Source organism: Anser cygnoides, chromosome 4 (assembly GCF_040182565.1).
Source record: "Anser cygnoides isolate HZ-2024a breed goose chromosome 4, Taihu_goose_T2T_genome, whole genome shotgun sequence".
Taxonomy (NCBI): Eukaryota; Metazoa; Chordata; class Aves; order Anseriformes; family Anatidae; genus Anser; species Anser cygnoides.
The window spans coordinates 41,720,344-41,743,943 of record NC_089876.1 but is presented as its reverse complement, the minus strand read 5'-3'; the positions used below and the strand labels follow the sequence as shown (position 1 = coordinate 41,743,943).

The 23,600-nt window shown below is 38.4% G+C and overlaps 1 long non-coding RNA gene across 1 annotated transcript; it reads right to left on the bottom strand.

Moving 5' to 3' along the window:
- Positions 1 to 20,190: 20,190 nt before the first annotated feature.
- LOC136790816 (uncharacterized) lies at positions 20,191 to 21,920 on the bottom strand. The gene is made up of 2 exons (XR_010831481.1): positions 21,783 to 21,920; positions 20,191 to 20,737 (listed from the first exon to the last, which is right to left on the bottom strand). It is a non-coding gene; the product is annotated as an uncharacterized lncRNA (long non-coding RNA).
- Positions 21,921 to 23,600: the final 1,680 nt, after the last annotated feature.

The following is a 23,600-nucleotide window of genomic DNA, read 5'->3' as shown; positions in this document are numbered from 1 at the left end:
TTTCCACATCATTGTAGGTAGTCCTCTCCATGTTTGCTTTCCGTGCAGTCCTCTGGCAAAATATCAGTTACAGTTACGGACCAAACACAGCAGATATTGCTAGGCAGAAACAGGGGAAATGCATTGCCTGTATGCACAGCATATCCCTGCAGTTAAAATACAGTGTTCAGTTCTGGTGTCTGGATAATATGGATATGAGTAGCTATGTGAAACTTACAGAATTCAGTATGCTTTATTTCTCAACAAATCTTTCAACAAGTCTGAATAAACTTCTACTACATGTAGATGTGTTTGAATATGGAGATATGAGACTTTATTAGAGAGTGCAAAGAAGAAAGATTGGCTTCTAGATCTCAGCGGGAGCCTAGCAGTATCCTGGGGCTGTGGAGAAAAATGGTGATCTTGCTGGCTATTGAAATCTCTTAGACAATTTTATTCCTTGTATTGAGAAGATGGTAAGATGGTTCTCCTTGCATTGGTATGTATGGAGGACCTGAGTAGTCGTGCTGCTTCATTCCCTTTCTTCACAAGTCCTGACCATGGATGAAATTCTTCTGTCTCCATACTGAAATAATGACTGCAATTAATTGTCATGTTTCAGGACTTGTCAAGTGCCTGAAGCAATCCTTCTTTCTCTCATGCTTTAATTTGGTTTCTGGTCTTCTTTTCTTTTTCTTTTTTTCATCTATCTGAAACATCCCCGATGAGTCAGAGTTGTAGATAGCATAGTGAGTAGGCAAGCAAACTAGGAAAGGTGGTACAGTGATCCCTCTCAAATGCCCTGCCTGTATGCCTTACTTATATGTTCACAGTGATCTTGAATGCCTGAGCTAAGTTGTTTTTTGTTTGTTTGTTAGTTTTTTTCCCTTTCTTTTTTTTCCAGAGGTCAGACTGCCAGGCACCATTACAAATGTTTTAATCCATTTGCCTAAGAAAACAAGGTTTATGTAGTCATATCCAGTTTTGGCATCCAATAAGCTCATAAATTGTTGGCTGATTTTAGTGAAATGACAGGAAAGTTGTAGTGTCAGAGATATTAAGTTTCCGCAGGATTTGGGCAACTGGGTTAATGCAGAGGCAGAAGGTGTGTTCCCCAGTGAGAACTTCACTATGGCACACGTTGCAGTAGGAGGACATACATATCTGTAAAAATTCTTTAGAGCCATGATCCATGGAGCTTACTCACTTGCTTCTCTTTTTATTTTTATTTTTTTTCATACAGTATAGTTTCTGGGCTTACCTTGGTGTATCTCAGACAAATTCCTAATCTTGCAAGGCTTTCAGGTATTATCTTTCCTGTTCTTTACCAACACCATGACAAGTTCTCCTTTTTAGAGACTAACATTCTTGCTTTAACTGGAAGCTTTAGACCTGTTACGGGCCATTTCAGTAGTATGTGATTCACTGACATGTGAAGGGATTAGGTCTGATTATCTGGCATTGTCCTCAGGCTTTATTTGATTTGAAGCGAGAGCTCTCCCGTGCAGTTTGTACTGACTCTGCACCATTGGTTATACAGTGGAACTTTCTCACGTAGTTAGCAATGCCTGATAAAAATTTATTTTCCCAATGAGAAAGGACGCCTGGATTCGTCAGGATTTAGCTTTTAAAATGGATATTTCTCTATCGTGTCTTAAATGTTGTGGCACTTAAGAGAAAAATGTGCTATATTCTAGAGATATTTGTATTTATCAAGGCAAATTCCCTAATGGTAGCTAAAAACCTTGTTTAGTACCATGTCTGCAAGTGAGGGGACAAAAGAACTGTAATATTCATACAAGGTGCTGCTTTTGACCAAAAAATGAAAATTAATCTGTTGAGGAGCTATGATCTTCATGTGCAAAACCCAAGTAGAAAGAAGCAGCATCATGTAAAATTTTGTTGTCCTAACCACTGGCTGTGAGTGTTTCACTAGCATTTCAATCCAGTTTATAAATTTACTCCCTGGTACTATTTTATTTAAAACACATTAATTTTGCTCATTTGTCTTTTTTTTTTTTTTCCCCAGCAAATTCTGTGATGGCAGTTTGGGTTATTTTAATGACTATTTAAAAAAATCTATTACATTAATCGCTATGTGAAAGCTACCATTTATCTTCCTGCATGAAATTAATCCATTTGATTATTATGGCTTACCAGACGGATAACTTTATAATCTCATAGCAAAAATATCTGTTTTCACAAAACATGCTAAGCCAATACAGAACATCTAATTTTCACTGTTTGGATTTTTTTTTTCTTTTCAGACTAGTATGGGTGAGAAATATCAGTAAATGTGTTCCAGAAAAGCATCACCTAACACTTTATATCAAATCTCCTCTGGATTCTAGGAAGACTGATATGTCATTTAAACTTAGTTCATTGGCAAAATATATAATTGTCCATTCATTTATACTTCAATTATACTTTATATCTTTATCTTTTAACTTCATCTTGGTAATGAAATGGCATACCAAACATACCATATATTCTCAGTGAAAAAAAATAAAAAGAAAACAGTATAACACAGGGGCTACAAAAGCTACTAATGTAATAGAAAAAAGAACATATGATCCCAGCAATACAAAAACTTTCGTTAATTACAATTTTTAGTGAAAAATATATGAAAAGTATTGTGTTTTGCCTTACTGATTAATAAAGACTCAAAATTGAGTCCCAGAAAAGAGTGGCTTTTATCTTTCTTCTGCTTGGTAACCTTGGGCTCCATTTTGTTACTACCTCTGTACAACTAAATCAGTGTCTTTCTCTGACACCCCTCTGATTTTAGAAAGAATTATGAGTAGATGGCATAGAATTCTATTTTCATTTACCTACGGTAATAAGTAAAACATTTTTACTTTGCGGATGACCTCTTTTCCCTGCATGATTTCACCAAGTATTTCCAAGAGTAGGTGTGACTGACCAATGCACAAAAATTTCTGCTGTTTGCTTCTCAGAGTTAAATAAGAATCGACTTAAGCAAACTAATAGATAAATTCAACAATCAGTAAAGGTATACTGAAGAAAACTTTCTCCTTTCAGTTCGTAATGCGTTTCAGGGCTTGCTTTATGCTTTCAGGGTTTTATTTTTTCAGTTTCGTGTAACATTTTCATATAAAAACTGGGAGTACAGAGGAAAAGGAATATTTCAATAAAAACACCTTGTTGAGGGTACAGCAAAGTATTTTTTTGATTTATGCCTAGTCTGATGAAGAGTCTAAAGAAAGATACACATTCTTGCTAACCACCAAAGCAAAGAGGGCTGCCTGTATCCCCCACAAATGTACAGCCCGTGCTTCCTCTGTATAAGGCAAGGCCTGACACATGAGAAGCTGACAACTGGAAAAGGAGTGTCACACAAATAACTTCCTCGCAAGAGAATAGCCTACACTAGCATTCTTTTCAAGTTTTGTCCCTGTCAAAAAGTGAAAAGAAAAGGTTCACTGAAAAATCAGTTTAGTTTTTTGTAACTGTCAATGGAGGCCCGCACTTCCCTATGATCTTAAGCGTGCCTGATTTTGAAAAGGGATGGCTGAATGAGGTCTTACCCTATATTCTTTTTCCTGTGTAGGCACAAGCAGGTCAGCAGGCAAGGATTTTCAGTTAAAGTAAGCAAAGTTGAATAATAATTCTCCATGAAGATTGTTCCAGGGTCTGCATGGTACGTGCACCTTTGCTTCTGCAAAACACTAACTCCATGTGAAGTGGTGCCACCAAGAATTCGTTTACAAGAACTGACACAGGCATCTCAAAGCACCGAGACTGTGTCCTTGTGCTGGCTCTGCAGGTTTTCTATGTAGGTCACCATAAAATGTTTTACTGGCTTCACGGACCTCTTGTCCAGAAAGGTAACAATGACTGCTCCAGTTAAAATTGTAAATTGAAAGGTAGGAGGTTAGAAGTTGAGACCACCCAAAAGAGCATGGACTTCCCACGAATGACAGGAGAGTGGTAGTAGGCTTTTAGCCACATGTTGAAGTTTTTCTTAGAATTGACTGCCACCAGTTTTGAATAATGGGACAGGAGTTGTGAGATTGCATGTAGCAGCTCCGTTAGCATCTTTTAAAATTGTAAACAAAGAAAGTGGGGAAACAACAACAACAACAAAACCCCTTGGTCTTTTCTGGAAGGCTAACAGCCAGCTGTAATATAAATTAATTAGCAGGTGATTCATTTTGATTTTTTTGTTATGCGTAAATGTTACAGTGCCAATAACCCCTCTATATGATTGTGGCTTCCGATATGTGACAGTTTGTAAATTTTTTATTTCATTATTAGATCCCTGTGCCATCTAGGTAGGAAAGCAATCCCACAGTACTTCCTGTAGGGTCCTCAGAATGCTTGAATTATCGCTCGTAGCGCTGTAATTAACACTGAGTTGGGATTTTGCCTTTTACCTGATTCTGCATTTACCTGGCAGTTTAAGCCATTGTTTCCCAGGTTTTGTATCTGAGAGAAATTTTCTTCAGGTGCACTGAAATTGTCTTTGGTGCAGGTTCAGACTTACTCAGCTTTCCACTGCTGGCAACACAATTCCTGAAGCTTTAAAATTCTGAAAAACAACCAAACCAAACCAAAACAAAAACTGCCACTCGGAGACAAGAGAGAGATCTTATAGGGAACTTTTAGATATGTTGCTCCCTGCCTTCTGAAATTGCAAAGGCTAAAGGAAATACTTTCTTCCAAAGAGAACTGGCAGAAGTGTGCCCAGGTCCTCTTCATGCATGGAATATGGGCCATCCTTGCTTCCTGTGCTCTTCAAGAATGTGTGTCCCTTTCTAAAATCTTCATCACACTTGGGGACCAGTCCATGAAGCAGAAGAAAGCAGATTGTTTTGGTAAGTTGGTGTAAGGCACCAATTATATTTTGTTAGCTCAAGCACGTTGGGGAACAGACAAAGAAGAGTGAAATAATGCTGAGCAGGGAAAACAAACAGCAGGGAGGAAGTAATTTTGCAATACCTTCCCTTTGCGTTCCCAGCTGAGTATTTTGGAGATAGGGTGACTGATGTTAACTGGCTGTGTGGGTCACGGTACTGAGATGGCACCTGGCAGCTGGACATGACAAGGACAAAACACCTACCTAGCCTAAGTTCTTCTTGTTTCCTGTATGGAATAGTTGCAGCTCAGGATAGAAAAGCCATTATTGCTCTTGGAAGAATACATTAAATAAATTAATTAAAAATAATAATAATAAAAACAAAAAGATTCCTGTTAAGAGGTGTAACGTGTTCCTTTTAGTGAGTGGAAAAAAAAAAAAACAGTTGATCAATTACTCTTTTTTTGTAATGGCTTCACATGGGAGGTTTGTGAATTTCATGTTAAATTAAAATAATAACTACTCTGGTTAGCATTTATAATACATATGTGGTAGTTATACTAGGAAAGGATCTGTCTGGTGTAGATAAAAGCTGAGTTCCTTTAAAGAATGACTTGAAGTAGGGCTTGTGCCATTCAACTTGAGAGCTTCTGGGAGTGAAACTCCAGTCAGAGTTTTCATATCCTCAGGGTATCGTGGTTTTTACTTTTATGAAAAGTAAAGGAAAAGATGATTTGTAAAGCTTTAGATCAGGTTTCTGAAGGGCAGTTCTGGTAGAGTATCTGTCTTGCTGAGATCTATATAGTTGTTATCCTGATTCTATTATTAATTAAGCTCTGAAAATACACTTATCTATTTAAAGCTAATACTGTGACACAGAATTTTGAGAAAAATGGGATATTTCAGTAGATAAAACACAGCAGGACTCTGAAACTCACAGGAAGGAATAATTCTGAGAAGAGAGGATGGAGAAGAAAGTGTAAGAATTTCAAGACCTGCACTAAGATGGTAAAAATTAATGTTATTCTGGAGCATAACTTCTTTTAACCTTCCTTTCTGAAGAGCCCCTTCCACTCTCTTGACACTACTGTTTTTCCACAAGGCAACTTAAACTTTCAACGTTAAATGACTTTTCTATAAAATATGATAGAAGTACTGTTTAGTCAATGATGTTTTGTTCAACACGCTGTCAGACAGCATCGCATCTATGTGTAAAAGGGAAATGAAGAGAAACTGGTGTTTTTCAAGAAATGTTCCTTATTTCCCTTATCTATGTATTATTTTTTTAGAAGACAGCTTCAGAAGAACTGTTGACTTAAAAATAAAATCAGAGCATAAACTTGTGACCCTCATCTTTACCACTGTTTAAACTCGTCAGAGGTTCTCACCGGGTGGAAGACATACTTCGCTAGTAGCAAGAATTCAGTTGAATTAATAAGAAAAAAATAATCCATACTCAAAAAAGTATTGTTCATAGGAAAATACTAAGCAGTGAAATAACAAACAAGCAAAAAAAAATAGTTAATTTAGATAGACATTGTCTTTCAAGAAGGCAGAATGAAGTGAACTTTTTAGACAATGTGTTGGGCTAGATCCCTAGAGGATGTAAATAAGCATACGTATTTCCTATTTGAGTTAAAATCAATAATTGTGTTTTATTTTTAAAGACAGTTTAAAGAGATAGGGCTTCAGATTCTTGGAAGCATGAAAGATCAGGGAAAAAGGATATAGTGTCTGTAGCTGGATAGATCTTACTTCTACTATCTTTAACTTGGAGTTGCAAAGGATAAAACTTGCTTGCATAAAATTCAGATCACCTTTGTTGTTCTAAGGCCTCTGGTTTCTTAGAGGTTTTTTTTCCTGTCATTCATTTAGGGACCACAAAAATACATTATTTATAGAATATCATCACTCTTCTACTTGAAAGGTAGCACAGAATCACTGTAGTCATAACTAAAAGCAAGAAGTATATTTATAGAGTTATTTTATGACCTGCAACAGTCTTCTGTACAGCATCAGACTTCTGTGTAACATGGTATGTTTTCGTATGTCTGGACAAAGAAGAGACAAAGGATTTGCCATGAGTTTGAGAACCTTAACCCTAAACACACTGTGATCCTCAAGACAGAGCGTAAAGAACAGCAGTATCTGGGAGCAAAATGGAGAGTCCTCTACAGCAGGTGTTCTGCTTTCCCCTTACCCAGAGAAAATAGGCATTCCAATGTATATTTTAGGAGTAAGACATTTGGATGAATACTAGCCATATGCCTGAAGACAGGTTTCCTACTGGTGAGGGGTGGGAAAGTGAAGGACTGATTTGCTGAAAACTTTCGTGCTCCTCTCTGTTATGGAGAAGAGGAAATAGAGGATTACTGCAGTTTAGAACTCACTTCTTCAGACTGCAGATATCTTGATATGCAGTTGCAGCTAGGTGAGTACCATTACCACAACAGTACTGTTACCACATCAGTTCAGGGATAATGGGAGCTATTTCAGCAGCTCCTTCCTGCTCATATATTGATGGATTTTTATATATGTTTTTTTTTTTTACAGGACATCAGTGGGAGTCAGATCTGTTCTAGAAGCAGAGGGAATTCTTCTTTAGAAATCAAATTATTAATTTGCATAAATAGTGAGTTATATTCATGTACATGCAATGCAAAAATTATAGTTTTATAAATATCAATAGGAAGAAGTCGAGGAATTTGTGGTTATGTCTATGAGGGCTGTACTTAGAAGGTGTACAATACATAAATAACAAAATTAGGACTTTTATTCAGTTGAGGAACAGCTGAAATTAGGCTATGCTTTGAGTTGTCCCTGGCAGCAAGTGAATCCTTCAGTCTGTTTCAAAAAGCAAAAATTCTTCTTTTTAAGTTTGAGCAACTAAAGCATCCCATAATTTTGTAGTACATGAGAGCTGCTGGAAGCTTCACTGAAAGAGTTTGGAACAGATCCACTAATTTCAATGAGTCTCAAAGCAGATTCTGTCACATTAAGGATTTGAGCAACCAGAATTTGTTTTGAATGGAGTTAGATGACAAAATACTAAAAAGCAATCTTGATTTCATTTAATATGGTCCTGACATATGTGTGTTTTCAGGTTTTCAATTAAGGCATTTCAATTTCAGTTGCGTAGTGTGATTTCATGCACTGAAAATTGTAAACAAGTTGAAGAAAACACATAAAAACTTTTTTTTTGCAATGTATTGTTTCTGGTAAAACAATACCAGATCTTAAAGGTTCAAATGTCAGCTTAAAAAATCAATTATTAATTTTGTTTTTAATGATTGTAGGCCTCAGAGAAAGCCTTGGTCAATTAGCAACTTGGAAAAGGCATGACCAGATAATAGTAAGACGGGATACCCCATAAAAATATGGGTGAATGTGACAGAGAGTTACGTACCACAATCTGTCATGTTTGATGCTTGTGAGGTGTTAGCTTGTGGAGATTTAAATGCCCAACAACAATTGAGCAGAGAGAACAAATAACTGGGAGAGACCCAACAGCCAGATTGAGAATAGCTGTGTGGAAACGATCCTCTACTGCCATCAGAGAAAGGGAGAAACTCGGAGAGAAAACAGGAGAGAAAACAGGAGGCCCTCTTTGAAATGCGGCAGTTCAAACATTTGAGATTGAAACAGGGTATGGGGATGTGAATGCCTGGATAGAATGGGTCAAATATACTGTCCAGAGTCTCAACCATAGCGATTGCTATGCTTGTGCCTTGGGATGACCGATTGCCCAGATAGTGCCCCGCCCATTGGGGTGGACCAAGGATTCCCAGGGGATGCGATGTATGATTGCATTGTACCAAGAAAAGACTGCCTGGGGAAATGAGGCCTGTAACTCTCTCTCTTTGCTGTTCCCTTCCTTGCGTGATAGCAATATCAGGGTTCCCCCTGCATTCTCTACAGCTCTAGGTAAGCATACAGCTTGCCTCTCATGGCAGGGTGTGAGTGCTACCCGGCATCTGGGAGAATTTGCCTTGTGCACGAGGACCTTGAATGCTACCAAGGACTTGATGGGAAACTGCTCAAGACTTGAGATCCCCAGGGCAGATCTCTGGTGGTACTGTGGAGGGAAGATCTTACAGTTCACCCTACCATCTAACTGGGGAGGCACTTGTGCACTTGTTCAATTAGCTATACCCTTCACCCTGGCATTTGAAAGAGAAACATCACAAATACACAATCACAGAAAGAAGTAGTAAAAGAAGCTTAGGAGTATCATTCGATGATAGTGTACATAGATTCTATTGGGGTGCCTAGAGGAGTTCCCGATGAACAGGAAGCCAGGAATCAAATTGCTGCAGGGTTTGAGTCACTGTTCTGGTGGGTAGCAAACAATAAGAATGTGGATTGGATTAATTATATTTATTATAATCATCAGAGATTCATAAATTATACAAGGAATGCGATAAGAGGAATCGCTGAACAACTAGATGCCACCAGCAAAATGGCTTGGGAAAAGAGAATAGCATTAGATATGATGATTGTTGAGAAATGAGGTGTGTGTGTGTGATACTGAGCAACCATTATTGCACTTTTATAGCCAACAATACTGCCCTAGATGGCATAGTAGCTAGAGCATTGCAAGGGTTTACCACTCTTGCCAGTGAATTGGCAGAAAAATTAGGCATATTTACATCCTTGATCGTAGTAGCAGGAGTTTTGGTAGCCGTTGGTTGTTGCATTATCCCCTGTGTAAAAGGACTAGTGCAGTGGTTAACTGAAACTGCACAATTGAAACAAATGACCACGAAGCCACCACCTTACTGAGATAAGGTGATGATATTAGAGGAGATGGAAAGCAAAGAAGGTGAAGAAGAAGAAGAAATCTACCAAATTACAACTTAGAGAAAAGTTTTGCAAAAATCAACAATGTATAAAAAAAGAAAAGGGGGGAATTGTGGGAATAAAAATGTTGTTTTTGCAGTTACATTGTTTAAAGGTAAGGAATGGGGTATTGAGATATGCTTGCAGTGATAAGAAAACTTAGCAGGCGACCTTGTAAAATGCAGACAACCAGACTCCTTAGAACAATTAGGTGAAAATCACAGTGTTAAGTCAGATAAGTGAAGAAACATTACCACTTCAAACAGTAAAAAAGTCAAAAGAAATTTGAAATTTAACAGGCCAGCAACTGAAGCCATACATTGTCTGTGAAGCATCAGATAGATTGTGAACCTGGATTACCCACTCAGTGCGGAAACAGGGGAGAGTCCTGTCATCAACAAATATATAAACTGTGTTTTGGAACCAGTAGGTGCGCTCCTGCTTGTGGGACGCCCACCATTGCAATCGCGAATAAATTACTACCTCACTGAGATCCTCGCCTGAGCCTAAGTTATTGGCTGCGGAGTGTTTCTCACAAATTTCAGTTGCATAATGTGATTTCATGCACTGAAAATTGTAAACAAGTTGAAGAAAACACATAAAAACTTTTTTTTTCAATGTAAAACAATACCAGATCTTAAAGTTTCAAATGTCAGCCTAAAAAGTACTCAGACTGAGACTTGTGAGCCTTATTGTTGCTTAATTTGTAACAAAAATGCTAGAAGAAACCAAAGGATCTGAATTTCTTTGTCTATGTCTCTATGACCTATTTGCTATTCCTGTTCCCAATAATTGCAGTAGCTTCTGCTCTGAATCATGTTCTTGGCACTGAAGAAAGAAGGAAATAACAGCTGCCTAGGAAGCAGGCTTTTCTGGGATCTTCTTAAGTATTTGGGGGACAGGCCAAAGCCAACTTTTGAACATTTTCCTTCTGCTATAGTTGCGTTCTTTAGGTTCTCTCTTCAGGGAAGCTGGAAGTGACTTAAATCACTTCCTGCTCTTACTCTTCAGCTCTACTTTTGTACTTGCTTGTTTGCTTGACCAATGATCCGGTTTTTAATTGTGTTCTGTTCTTACTGGTATAAAATGGCAAAATGCTTGAGAAGGCACTCACAGAAGTCTTCCAACTTTATTCCAAGGACTCTGTCTCCCCTAAAATATTTTGCTTCTTCCCACCACAGACAAGGCATGGGATAAAGGAGCAATGATCTATTCTTCTAAGTCAGAAGATTTCTGACCAATTTGCCTCCAATATGAGTATTCTTATTTTCACTAGATCTGTCCCTCATGACTATTTTAGAAACAGCACAAATGGAAAATTTTCTTCTTTCAGTTATTTCCTAAATGCATATTTCAACAGGTTAAGATAGGGATATTAGTAACTATTACCCTTAAATGGTGACCAAGCTGTGTGTATGCAACAGAAGCATGTTCAGTTAGCTCCCAGTTAAAGGAAGAGAATCTTAATCAGTAGACTCAGGATGACTGGTATTTGACTTGGACCATCTGAGGTAAGGCAACATCTGCAGAAAGTTAGGTTAAATACAGTAGAAAATAATGAAATAAGTAGATAATTATGTTTTTAAAGTCTGTCTGATATTTATTACTTTCTTTAGGTTTCTACAGTAACTGAATTGATGTGATCGCTATGCAACTGAAGAAATGAGAAGAATAATGGAGTGGGAGGATAAGAAAACCCACTGAAGACTCCTCAGAGAATAGGTTTGTAATGAAGTCATTATGTAAGCTGACTGAGGAACTGAGGGATATCAGTGTTTCATGTTTGTACAACATTTAAGGGAATATCAGCAGGTCCAGTGATGAGGTGTGAAAAGTAACAGAAATCACTTGAGCATTGAACTTATTCATGCTGGGCCCACTAATGTCAGTGGCAAAATTCCCACTGACCATAAAATTCCACTCAGGCTCAACTGCTCACATCATTGTTTCCTTTTTGTGGAAAACAGTGAGATAGGAAACAGGCAACAAAAAGGTTTAATAGGAGTGACTATGATTTCGAAGAAGTCTAATTAGATTGTAATCTGACTGCAGTGCAGCTGCACTGTTTTCTGTTTCCCTTTACGCAAAGGACATTGATAAATGTCCCTGTGCAAAACATTCCTGACCCTTTTCTGTCTGCATTTCAAATAATACTATCTATAATACTGAGAGAAAAAAAGAGAGAACTTTTTACAGACATAAGTGGGTTGATGGGACTAGCAGTATTCCTTTGACTGATTTTGTCTTCCTTTAGGACAGGAATGTGTGAAATGGGCTATTAGCTTCTTCATGGTCTTCTAAACACAAAAAGCATGAAGTGTAACTGGTGGTGTTAGACAAGTTATTTTAAGCACAGCTCCCAGGTATTCACTATCGAATGGAAGGTGGAATGTGCAGTTAACTGTTCTGTATGAGAAACAGCATTTTCCTAATAGGTGTTGGCTGCAGCTTGACATTAAGGCCTCGTTGGATTACCAAAAGTTCCTTCCTTTGCATAAGTAATTTGAAGTATTTCTTCTTCCATTAAAATAATTCAGGTGAGAGATGTGGTCATCCTGTATTAATATATTTAGAAAGAAAATCATAGTACTCAATATCAGTTACTCACCGAACTTTTTAAATTACTGAGACTAATCTCTTCAGGACAGTCACTGTCTACTGTGGTGTTTTTGTATAATGCATAACATAACGTGCCTCTGCTTTTCTTTGCCTTTTCAGTGCTATCTCAATACAAAGTAAGTAACATCATTATGATTCTGTCATATTTCTTTCTTCTTGTAAAAGGTTTTGTCACAATTCACAAAATGACTCAGAATTAGCACTGCCTTATCCATAATATGAGAATTGACAGCAACAAGTAGCACGGTTCTTTTTTCTGAAATGTAATCCCCTGGTAAAAGTCAAATTTAAGACCTTTGAAAGGCCATTTACTATTTATAGTTGTTGTGGCTCTGTGGCAGGTAGTACAGTCTTCAAGTATAAGGGAGTAATGTCTAACATTGATATCACTTAGGTGAGTAAGAGGAGTTGTGGGCATTAACAGACCAGGTAATGAACCATGAGTTCTACTGATAGGAAAGTTTAGAAGGTTATCGTGGAAGTCTGGACACAGATATATTTGAAATAAGACTGCTAAAAAAAAATAGATGCATCATCACTATAAATCATAAATTCTAAATTCATGAACATACTTCCATAATTACAGCAGTAAGAGCAGCAATAATAGCAATACATAATATGTAATAGTTATTAAATAAGAGTACATTTCCCTATTTAGTTTTTCTTCTTGGTACTATGGTGAGAAAGTTCATAGGAAACTAAGATGAAATCAAGACTCAGACCATGATTTGTAGACACTGACTTCCAAGTTTTAAGATTTGACTGCTATTCCCACTACTTGCTCTTGTGCACATAATCTGGAATACCTTTTTTTAATCAATCTCATAAAAACATAAAGCATATAGCATTTTAAATATTCAAAGTACTGTAGAGGCATTAATGTTAATTTTGTCTCTCTCATTCCCACACAAAAGAATGATATTTTACTCCTCACTGTCTTCCCCTCCCGCCCCAAACACACCCTTCAGTGAAATATAATTTGTGCTGAACTTTGAGAATTTGTAGAGCTTCCCAAATTAGATGTCAGATTAACTCCTACTTCACATTTGATGAGATCTTTCTCTGCCTGTCCTGAAACCCTGAAACTGTGCTTGGACAGTCTTGAGAATGGTATGTCAGAGCTGAGCTGTAAGTGCTGGAGGCAGGAGGGCAAGATTTACAGCTGAACAACCAGGAAACAAGGGCTGTGAGAATTAGGAACAAAAGTGTGAAACCTATTCACCCTCCTGAAACCAACTTCTCTGTTGACTGAAGTAACTCTGTTAACAAGTAACTCTGTTACTTGTTGCGGTAATCTTGATCCTAATGAAACGATGAACCTAAAGAAATCTGAAGTTACCCTAATGGGAACTCTAATGGTTTCTCCACACCCGAGGAGGTGCTTTACCAGCCACTCACAGAGCATTTTCAAAATGCTAGGAAAGAAGTTTGATACTGTCGAGCGTTCAGGAGTGAGAGAGGAAATCAGCCAAGCTTGGAAAGACCCTCCAGTGCAATACAGAAACATCCTTTCTGAAGTGAATGATGTAGCTCCATCTTTCAGTCACTAGAGAAGAACAAAGCGCAGTGATACACTCTGCAGGAAAGGGAGTTGGTAGTGACATTGAGGCTGTGCTTCTGCTGTCATGTAGACTTGTTTCTCAGGTCACAGCCTTTGCCACTTCCGCCATTTATGTGTTAGCTTCATCTCTGTCTCTGGCTTGGGGTAAATCAGTTGATTCCCTAGGTAGTAAAACTTAGGAACAGGGCAAAAACTGACTCCGAGGTTATATTCAGCCTGAGCTCTTTGCAGCTGTGAATTCAGGCTCAGACACAAACTCAAGTATCAAAGGGAAAAAGCCAGGATAGAGAATCCAGGGTAGAGAGCCCCGATGGCTATCAAAGCATTAAGTGAATAACACAGCTGAACTTCAAGCCTTAAGAATCTGCGTTTGCCAAGGACATTTATCATGAGCACTAAGGATTGTCTGTTTGTATGATTGTTAATGGTTTTTGATGTTCCTTATTTATTCCTGATGAAGCAAGTATGACATCTGTCGGTGTCTGTCTTAGGTGAACTCTTTGTGATAACACACTCACTCTAATAATAGCAGCACTTGTATGCAAGTTTGCCTTCAAGGTCTGAAATGTGATACAGCTGCTAGCAAATTTCCATGCTCTACTGCTTTTCAACAGTCAGCCTCTTCCAAGATAAAAGGAGGACAGTTAACAGTATTTCAGGATGAAAACAGCATATTGTATATAGGTACAGCTTGCCCAAGCAAGGATATATCATCATTTGTCTACAATGTTAGCCTGTTGGGTGCTGCAAACTGCCTGTTTAGCTTGTGCCTAAGGTGGCTGAGATGGACTGCTATAGCCTGAACAATCCATCATCACTCCACCTGCTGCTACTTAGAGAAGATCAGCTTATGATAGAATGAGGAAGGGAACAGCGGCCCTTGTATGTAGCCTCAGCCCAAAGCAGACATTTTTCCTACCTTCACATCTGCCTCAGGCCTGCCAGGAAAGGGGCAGAAAGCTTCATTCTCTGGGAGCCCCAATATCATTTGAGTTCTGCTTTTGATCCTGCCCTACCTTTAACCCATATGATCAAGAGTCTTATCTTTGCCCTTTTTTTGTTGGGGAAGCTGCTGGGAAGGAAGGGGAAGGAAAACTAGTTTACCTGAGGGGGGAATGGGATGTGGATGTGAAGCTAAGAAGATGCTTTTGGAGGTGGGGAAGAGGGGAGAGTTATGTGTCCGGGGGGTGTTGGGAGGTAGGTATCTTAAAGGGAGAGTAGGTGGAGTGGAGGGACAAGAACATGCCAGAAGAGGGGCAGGCTTAAGAAAAGGAAAGGGAAAGATCCTTGTCTCTTTATGCAGCTTTCAAAGTGTCCCTCAGGCCCAAGACCCCTGCCTCTATTTGTACTTACAGACTTTCCCTGTACCTGACTGCTTGCTCCCAGTCCTACTCAGTTAAATCTGAGTACTCTCCTAATTCTCGTCCTACTTCTGCCAGCCTTTTCTGTCCCCCAGTTCCCCATACTGTCTCTTCCGCCCCTGAAAAATGCAGTCATTTTTCTGCCTTGGGACAGCACCATTCATTTTTGCTTTTGTAGCTGCATAGCTTTGAGTCTTCTCAGCTATAAGGTAGTCCAATAACTTAATGGGGAATCATCATGTTGTTAATGTGCAAGATACTTAAAGTACTCTACAAACTTCTTTCCCGCTGTAGAAACATTCTAATAGGAAAAAATAAGGGTTACAAAATGACTTCATGATAGAAAATAAGTATAATCATAGTGAAAGTAACTTATAGAGTTTCCTTCAATGCTGAAGTGATAAATAGGGATCTTGAGAAAATACTTCAGTGCTGCACAGAAGTTTCCATTCCATCAGCATTCTTTAAATTAGAAAATTCAGGGAAACAGTGTGTTAGTGAAGGGTACGGGTTATTCTTGTTTGCTCAGTGAGTGTTTGCTGAACAATAAATATTTCTTTATTGGAGTGTGATTGGAAAGTAATCTTATGATCAAATATACTCTAGTATTTTCAAGTACAGCTTGTTCGAAGTACTTGCAAAAAGGGATCGGTCTCTGTGTGATCCCAAACTAAACTCTTTCCAGTGCCAGGCTAGAGGGACATATGGCAAGGTGAAATATTCCATTATCAGGTACAAAATATCAAGTATTGGTTGATTACATTCCAGTAATGAACCATCTCGAAACTATAGATCAGTCTGTTGCTGATTCCTATGCTGTGTTTTAATGCACAGTGAGCTATTTTCCCTGTACTACTCAGTTTTGCTTAATTGCCCATACTGTTGTTAAGTACCAAAGAGAGTCAAGGGGTTTTGGCTGAACCTGGAAAGACTACACTGAGCAATTAAATACAGAATTTCTCATCTATCCTTACATTTAAAATGTTGCAGTCTTCTATCAAAATATTAATCCAGGTGTGACCATTAAAAGCAGAAAATCTGTATATTGGTTTTTAGATAACCATCAAGCAGATGTGCAATCTACTTAAAATGCATAGGATACAACATGCACGCATTAGCTCTCTTTAAAATTGTTCCTTAAGACACGTGTTCCTGAGAACACGGATCGTACATAAACATGTACTTTTGGGTCTGCAGTCATACTAATGTTGGCATAGTTAGCAGGCCATGCTAAAAGAACACACTGAGTCAGAATTCTGTTTCCACATAGGAAGCAAGACATATTTTACACAAAATGTAACTACTTGCTTTCCTGTCCTGCATGAAGGGAATTATTTCTTGGTAATTACCACAAAACAAAACCAGGATACTGTCCACAGGCAGCTCTGATTATTTTGTAGCTGCAGCTAAAGGAAACTGTTAATTTATGCTATTCTGTTTAATCACTTTTAAAATACAGAGGAGAAGATGCGGAGAAGATCTACAGCAGAAATGTCTATCCTTGCATTTTCTCCATGTGAGCGGAGAAAAAGCATTAGTCAAAGTAGCCACCTTTCTGCTATGGTCAGGACAGAGAGAATAATTTGTATTTAGGATTGTCTGGCTTGGTGTGAGGCATTGCCACTACACAGGCAAATGAACTGCACCCTAATTTAAGCAGTGCCACAGGCCAGTGCTTGCACATCATGTGTCTTAGAAGGCCTTACCTTTTCCTTTCACAGATGTGGCATGAACACAGCAGTACACGTAGCACCATTTTCTGTCTAAACCCTGAAATGAAGAATCTCTTCCTTGCTTCTGATGGTGTTCATGTCACCAGAGCGCTATGCTGCTGGCCACTCTGCCCTACCCCAAGATGTTAATTTGGGGCTGGGTGAAGCACAACCCCGTTGACACATCAAGCGTAGGAAAATATCAAACTCTGATTATATTCCCAAATTACCTTTTTTAGAGGGTAATCATGTGGTAGTTTATCATAAAATGATTTGGGTTGGAAGCGACCTTGAAGACCATCCAGTTCCAACCCGCTGCCTTGGGCAGGGGGACACCTCCCTCTAGACCAGGTTGCACAAAGCCCCATCCAGCCTGGCCTTGAACACCTCCAGGGATGGGGCTTCCACAGCTTCTCTGGGCAACCTCTTCCAGTGCCTCACCACCCTCTGAGTGAGGAATTTCCTCCTAATATCTAATCAAAATCTACCCTCTTTTAGTTTAATGTCATTACCCCTTGTCCTATCACTACAATCCCTGATGTATAATCTCTCCCCTTCTTTCCTGAAGGCCCCCTTTAAGTACTGGAAGGCCACTAACAAGGTCTCCCAGCAGCCTTCACTAGACTAAACAACACCAAGTCCCTCTTCATAGCTTGTCTTCATAGGAGAGGTGCTCCAGCCCTCTGATCAACTTTGTGGGCCTACTTCAATTTTGCATATCCATTTTGTGTATTTACAGTAATTAATAATTCCAGAATGGGGAGTGGAGTGGGAGATGGGGAGGTGCTTTGTTAACTGCTGTTTTCTCTGTTTTGTCTCTTTCCAGGAAGAGAAGCTTAACAAATTCATGTCTAGCTCAGGCTTAGTATATGAAATTATCCTAAGCACATGAATTGTGAGCACTTCCATCTTCATCCTGTGATCTGGTAAAAATTTAGGTAGTCTATGACATGTTCTTAAACTCTCCCTTATGATACAACCATTGACATAACGTAGGTAAACTGTTTGGTAGTCAGACTGTTTTCTCTAGTTTGCTGCCCACCCATGAGAGAAGCAAGTAGGGAGGTCTTTCAAACCTGAAGTGCCCTAAGTTCAAACGTGTATTTGTGGTGGGTCATTTCTGAAAAGACACTAAGCATATTGGACAAAAGTAATGCACCTTCCAATTATTTTATTCATCATGTCTTACAGTAGATGCAAAATTAAACATCTGTCTCTTTGATAGGCACTAGCATTGATTTTAAGTTGTAAATAATTTTTCATAAAATTATTCTGTTTGATGTAAAATGGGCCTTTATACTTGACTGCTAAGTCACTGAGCTTTATTTTTGTCTTGGCTGTGTTAGTGTAAATGCATACCAATAACACTGTAATGCAGGGTTTAACCCTTTTGTACAAGAGAGAGGATTCAGTTCTCAGAGTATTCAGTGAAGAATTCTTGTTAAAAAATATGATATTCCAGAAAAGTATTAATCACTGTTTATTATCGAGCATTATCTGCCTGATATTGCCCCTGTTTTATATATAGTGAACACTGATTCCTAATGTTTTAGTATTTTTTTCCAAAACTTTTCAATCCTCAGGAATACTTTTTCAATACAAATACAGTGATAATTTTAACACACATTCTCTGTTTGTCTTCTGTGCTCATCACTGAAGTATTTGATTGTGGGATGTTTCAGGGTCTCAGTGTGTGGGAACTTACTTATTTCCTTAATTGTCCACTTGCAAGAATCTGTTTCCATACCCAAGTATGGTATATGACCCAATAGGCAAAAAGGATATTTTAAGGACTGAAGATTGTTGTTGGATTTTTTGTTGTTGTTGTTAAGTTTGTGCTCTTGAAGTCTAGCTAAGTTTAGATAGCAGCTTTTAAAGCTTAGAAAACAAGAACTTGCAGGACTATCCCATTTGACCTCTCTCTGTCTATATATAAGTTTCATGGAGATTTTTGCCTGTGCTCATCCATTTCCCATTTTCTGACCAAGAGTATGCCTCCAAATCAACCTGCAATTTATGGGCTGGATATATTGCAAGGTCACTAAAAGCAGTAGTTTTGAAAGATGCCTTTTTTATTGCTTGTTTCTTTAGTCCATCATGTTCCTAGATCACGAACCCAGGCACGCTTTCTTGTTTATTTTTGTTAGTGCTACTTTTTTTTTTCTTTCTGTCTTTCTTTTCTCTCCTCTTCTTCCTTCTCTTTTCTTCCTTCTTCCTTCTTTTTCATTTTCCTTCTGCTTTCTTTTCTTCTTTCTTTTCTCCTTTCGTCTACCTCTTCTTCCTTTCTCTTCTTTCTGATACACAGAGCTAGACTGTGATCCTATTTACTGCTACTGTTAATTTTGCCTATCCCCTTCAATATCCTTTAAATTATTTGGGAAATCCTCCGGCACGTGAATAGTCAGAATGTATTTTACTTATATATATATATTTATATGTAAACATATAAATAACTGTTAATAACTGTTCCTCTAAATATAAAACTCTTATGTGCAACTTCTTTAGCCTCAACTACTGTTGAGAGCTAGAACTGACTAATCTTTCAGAACAGAGTGTGGGGTTTTTTGTTTGTTTTGTTTGATAGAGGATATTCACACTCATAATTCATTTCTGTTTTCTTCTGTGGTAGAGTGATGGCTTTGTAGGGAGGAAATTTCTGCACAAATTTGTTCATTAACCCTGGTTCGCTGGCTGTGGTAAGAAACCCTCTGTGGGACTACATACACGTAGAAGTGGGGGCACAGGAGAATCCATACTTTGTTTGTTAACCTTAGCAGTAAGTAGACCTAGAGTTTACAAATTACTTCTGGCCAAGTATTTTCGGTTGTTGTTAGGTGCATACTTTGTCTCTGTGGTACTGCGGTATTGCTTAATTGGTATTTTACCCTTGCTTAGTTAGTTGAAAAGTTCAGTTTGTCCCAGCTAATCTTTAATCCACAGCAACTCCCAAATGTATTTAGTGTGCTGAATATATTGAGTAGTACGTGTTGAGGCTGGAATAATAAATTAAAAGGTCATTTGTGTTCAGTGAAATATGATTAGGGATCTCTGTAATTTGCACTCCTCTGAACTCGGATACATGCTGGCAGCAGTTCTATACTGAAAGCCTGTAGTATGCGTGTGCTGGGTCAGCCTTGGCTGAAGATGGGGGCTCCGAGGCTCTGAACTCCTATCCAGCTGCTTCCTCACTCCCCCTTCTTGGCAGGACAGGGGGAGAGAATAGGATGAGAACGCTTGTGGATCAAGATAAAGACAGTCAGATTGCTTACTTATTACTGTAGAGGGCAAAGGAGACTTGAATTGGATAAAACTAAATTTATTGCTAATGATAATAGGTTTTGCAAGTTAGAAATAAAGACAAACTTTAAAAAAACACCTTTCCTCCCCCTTTTCTCATGCACAACTTCATTTCTTCATTCGAGGTCCCTTACACCCACCCCTGAGCAGCACTGAGGAGGTGGTGTTGGTGAGGGGGATTGTCATAGTGACTTCTCTCTTCTGTTCCTTCCCTCTCACACTTTTCCCCTGCTCAGGCATGGGCTCTCACCATGGGCTGCAGTCCTTCAGGAAGAACCTGCTCCAGCATGGTCTCTGCATTGGCCAAAGTTCCTTCAGGAAGTATCCAACTGCTCCACTGCAGCATCTTCCATGAGCTGTAGGGGATATCTGCTCAAGTGACATAAAGCTCCTCCTCTTCAGCACCATAAAGCACCTTCTTCTTTGACCTTGGTGTTCCCTCTGCTGTTTCTTACTCTCTTTGTTCCCACCTCCTCACTCCGACATTTGTTCTTCCTTTCTTAAATATGTTTTCACAGAGGCAACTGCAAGCTTGACTGATGGGCTCAGCCTGTGGTGGGTTTGTTGCAGAAAAGAAAAGAAAATCTCTATGATGTGCTTGAAAATTAGAACCATAATAAATAATGCTACGTGTTAACTAACATAAGAGTCTGGAATGACTGTGATGACAAAAAGGCTAGTTTAGGTGGAGACATTTTAGACAATGACTGCCAGAATGTTGTAGGATTTCTTCCTAGAAAGGAAATTGCTAACAATTGGGATCCTTACAGGGAAGTTATAGAAATTCTGGCCTAAGATTTACAATAACATTCCCTGTTAGGATATATTCTGAGGAAGTTTTCATTATTTTAGATGGGCTAAAAATGAGGTAAAAAGCTCCCTCAGTTCTAAAATCACGTGTATATGTTTTGACTCAACTTTCTGACTTCAGGCAAAAGAAGCTGTCAGTTCTTCATCAAGGAAAAAAATAAGCAATCTCAAACATAAACTTGGTTTTATTGCAAAGAGAGAATGAGTTTGTACATTTGTTTGTAAAATTATTGCTAAAGGTACATATCAGATAGTGTTTGAGCAATCTTGAAAAGAAAATTACACAGAAAGACTGCCCTGTATTTAAAAGTCTGTAGTTTTACGTTACAGAGAATGTGTTCTGTAAAATTCTTAGTCACTTTAGACATAGCCAAGATTTGTGATGTTGAGCTGATTTTGCTGGGTTAATTAACAGAGAGCCATTTCAGACTAAGTTGGTGGTATTTTTTACATAGTGAAACTTGAAAATTCCAGTAATTGTTTTTGGAATGCAGAAAAAAAAAATAAATTTCCCTGAAGTACTGAGAAAGCGTGAGAATGTAATCTATATACTCTTTGTGTGTACTAGTATCCCCACACAGTATTATCCTGGGACATAAGAAAAATTCAGACTACTTCATTACACATTTTTTGACATTCATTTGTCAAATGAATACTTTTCACAAGATATCAGTAGTCTTACTGTAACTTAAGTTTTTTAAAAGATTGTATCTAAAGATGTAATAAATTTCTCTGTTAGAAACTATTTTCAAGTAAAAAATAATTTGACTTGCAAGTCTGCTTACAACGAGGAAACAGCTAACAGGGATCTCTGGCATGAACAGATTTCTGAGCTCTCTTGGATATGTTTGTGTCGCAGCAGCAGTTGTGAGTAAAACATCTTTTGTTTTCATGATGTTCATGAAGTAAACATCTTTTCCTTGCAGAAATGTTGTCCAGCTGTACTGTTCAAATTCCAGCATATGTCTCAGAGTCCCAAATGTTGTGCAAAAACTGGTCTGGAAGACTTTCTGGCAGCATCTGAGGAATTAAAAATAGGTGAGCATTATTTTGCCTTTTTGGAGGATAAAATATTTTTGTAAGGCTTTTTGTTTTGCTCTTCCAAATAATTGTAAGATCTATTTCATATAACTGTATTTACAATTGATCTTACACAGTAGTTTATTAACAGAAAATTTTGATGCAGAGTTAGGGTTGCCTGGAGGTATAATCATACCCTTCTGGAATGACTGGTTCAGCAAAACTCAAACTCTGATGACCAAAAATATGCAGACAACTTCAAGTACTACAGCTTTCACAAGACAAATATTTACACTGAAGTTGTCTCAGCTGTAGCTGCTGTGAATGCTGGAGAACTTAATTAGAGCAATTCAGCAGAGAGAGAATGACGTAGTCTAGAAGAACTACACTGTGCTGGAATAGAGTGAACATTTTTCTTGCATGGGGATGCACATGATAAGAACAAAGGAATGGACACATATCTCAAGAGATTTGGTATGTCTCTCCAGTGCTGTTTCAGCTGCAGAACCTAGGGTAGACTTGCTGTTGAAATCAGTTAGGTTGGAGATGAGCGTAGTTTGGGTGTTTAATGAGAGCAAAATGAAGTGTAACACCCTTAAGTAGAAGAGGGCTGTAAAATAAAGCACATACAGAGGTTTTTCTTCCATTAAGCAAGAAAACATTTGACTTTGGGGCAAGGGTACAACAATATCTTCTTCTATATTTCTTATAAACAAAGGTATTCATGGCATGGGTTGCTGTTAAAAGCAGTGTCTGAGTACATATGCTCCTTAATTCTTACTCCCTACTTCTGAGAAGCTTGAGATTTGCTAATCTCTGCATTGATTGACATAATATTCAGTCAAGGAAATAGCTCTGTGTTACTCTCTTATTTCTAAATTTCTTGAGGTTTTGTCAATTGTGGTGGTTATAGAGTACCTTTAGCAGTTACAGATCAGTTACCAAGATAATTTGCGGTTGAAATGCTGTTCGTATGTACGCAGGAAGAAAAGAGGCTCTCATTTCAACATATGGTACACCTTGTAATAGTGGAATGGGCATTTCAGTCATGATTTGCAGGCTTGGAAGGATGTAGCTAACAGTTTAATGAGAGGAGTCACAGATATTTGTGTCTAAGTCCCAAATACTGTCAGCTTTAATATTCAGTGATACAACAACTTACAGGACCAGGGCCGGGGTGATGGTGGTGGAAGGGATGTGATACTTTCTATACCTTCACCCTTTCCTTGTTACTCCTTATAGCATATCCTTGCTATCATTTTTCTGTCCCTTTACATCACTGGAGCTTAAAAATATTCCTTGCTTTCTGGCAATAGCAGCAAATTCATTCAGTTATGTGGCCACCCCCAAGTAAGCTGTGCTGTGCCAGTTGGTCTTAGGGCCAGGGAATAATTACTTACCCTTTATTTTTATTTGTGAAGTCATAGAGGTCTTTGATAAGTCATCAGAGCAGGACTTTGGAAATTACTATTTCATTTACCATGTTCTATGGTAGCCTGACAGCTATCATCACTATCCTACTCAACTGCTAAGGAGCTACTAGAAGCTCCACTTCCCAGAGTCAGAAATTATGACTTCCAAAG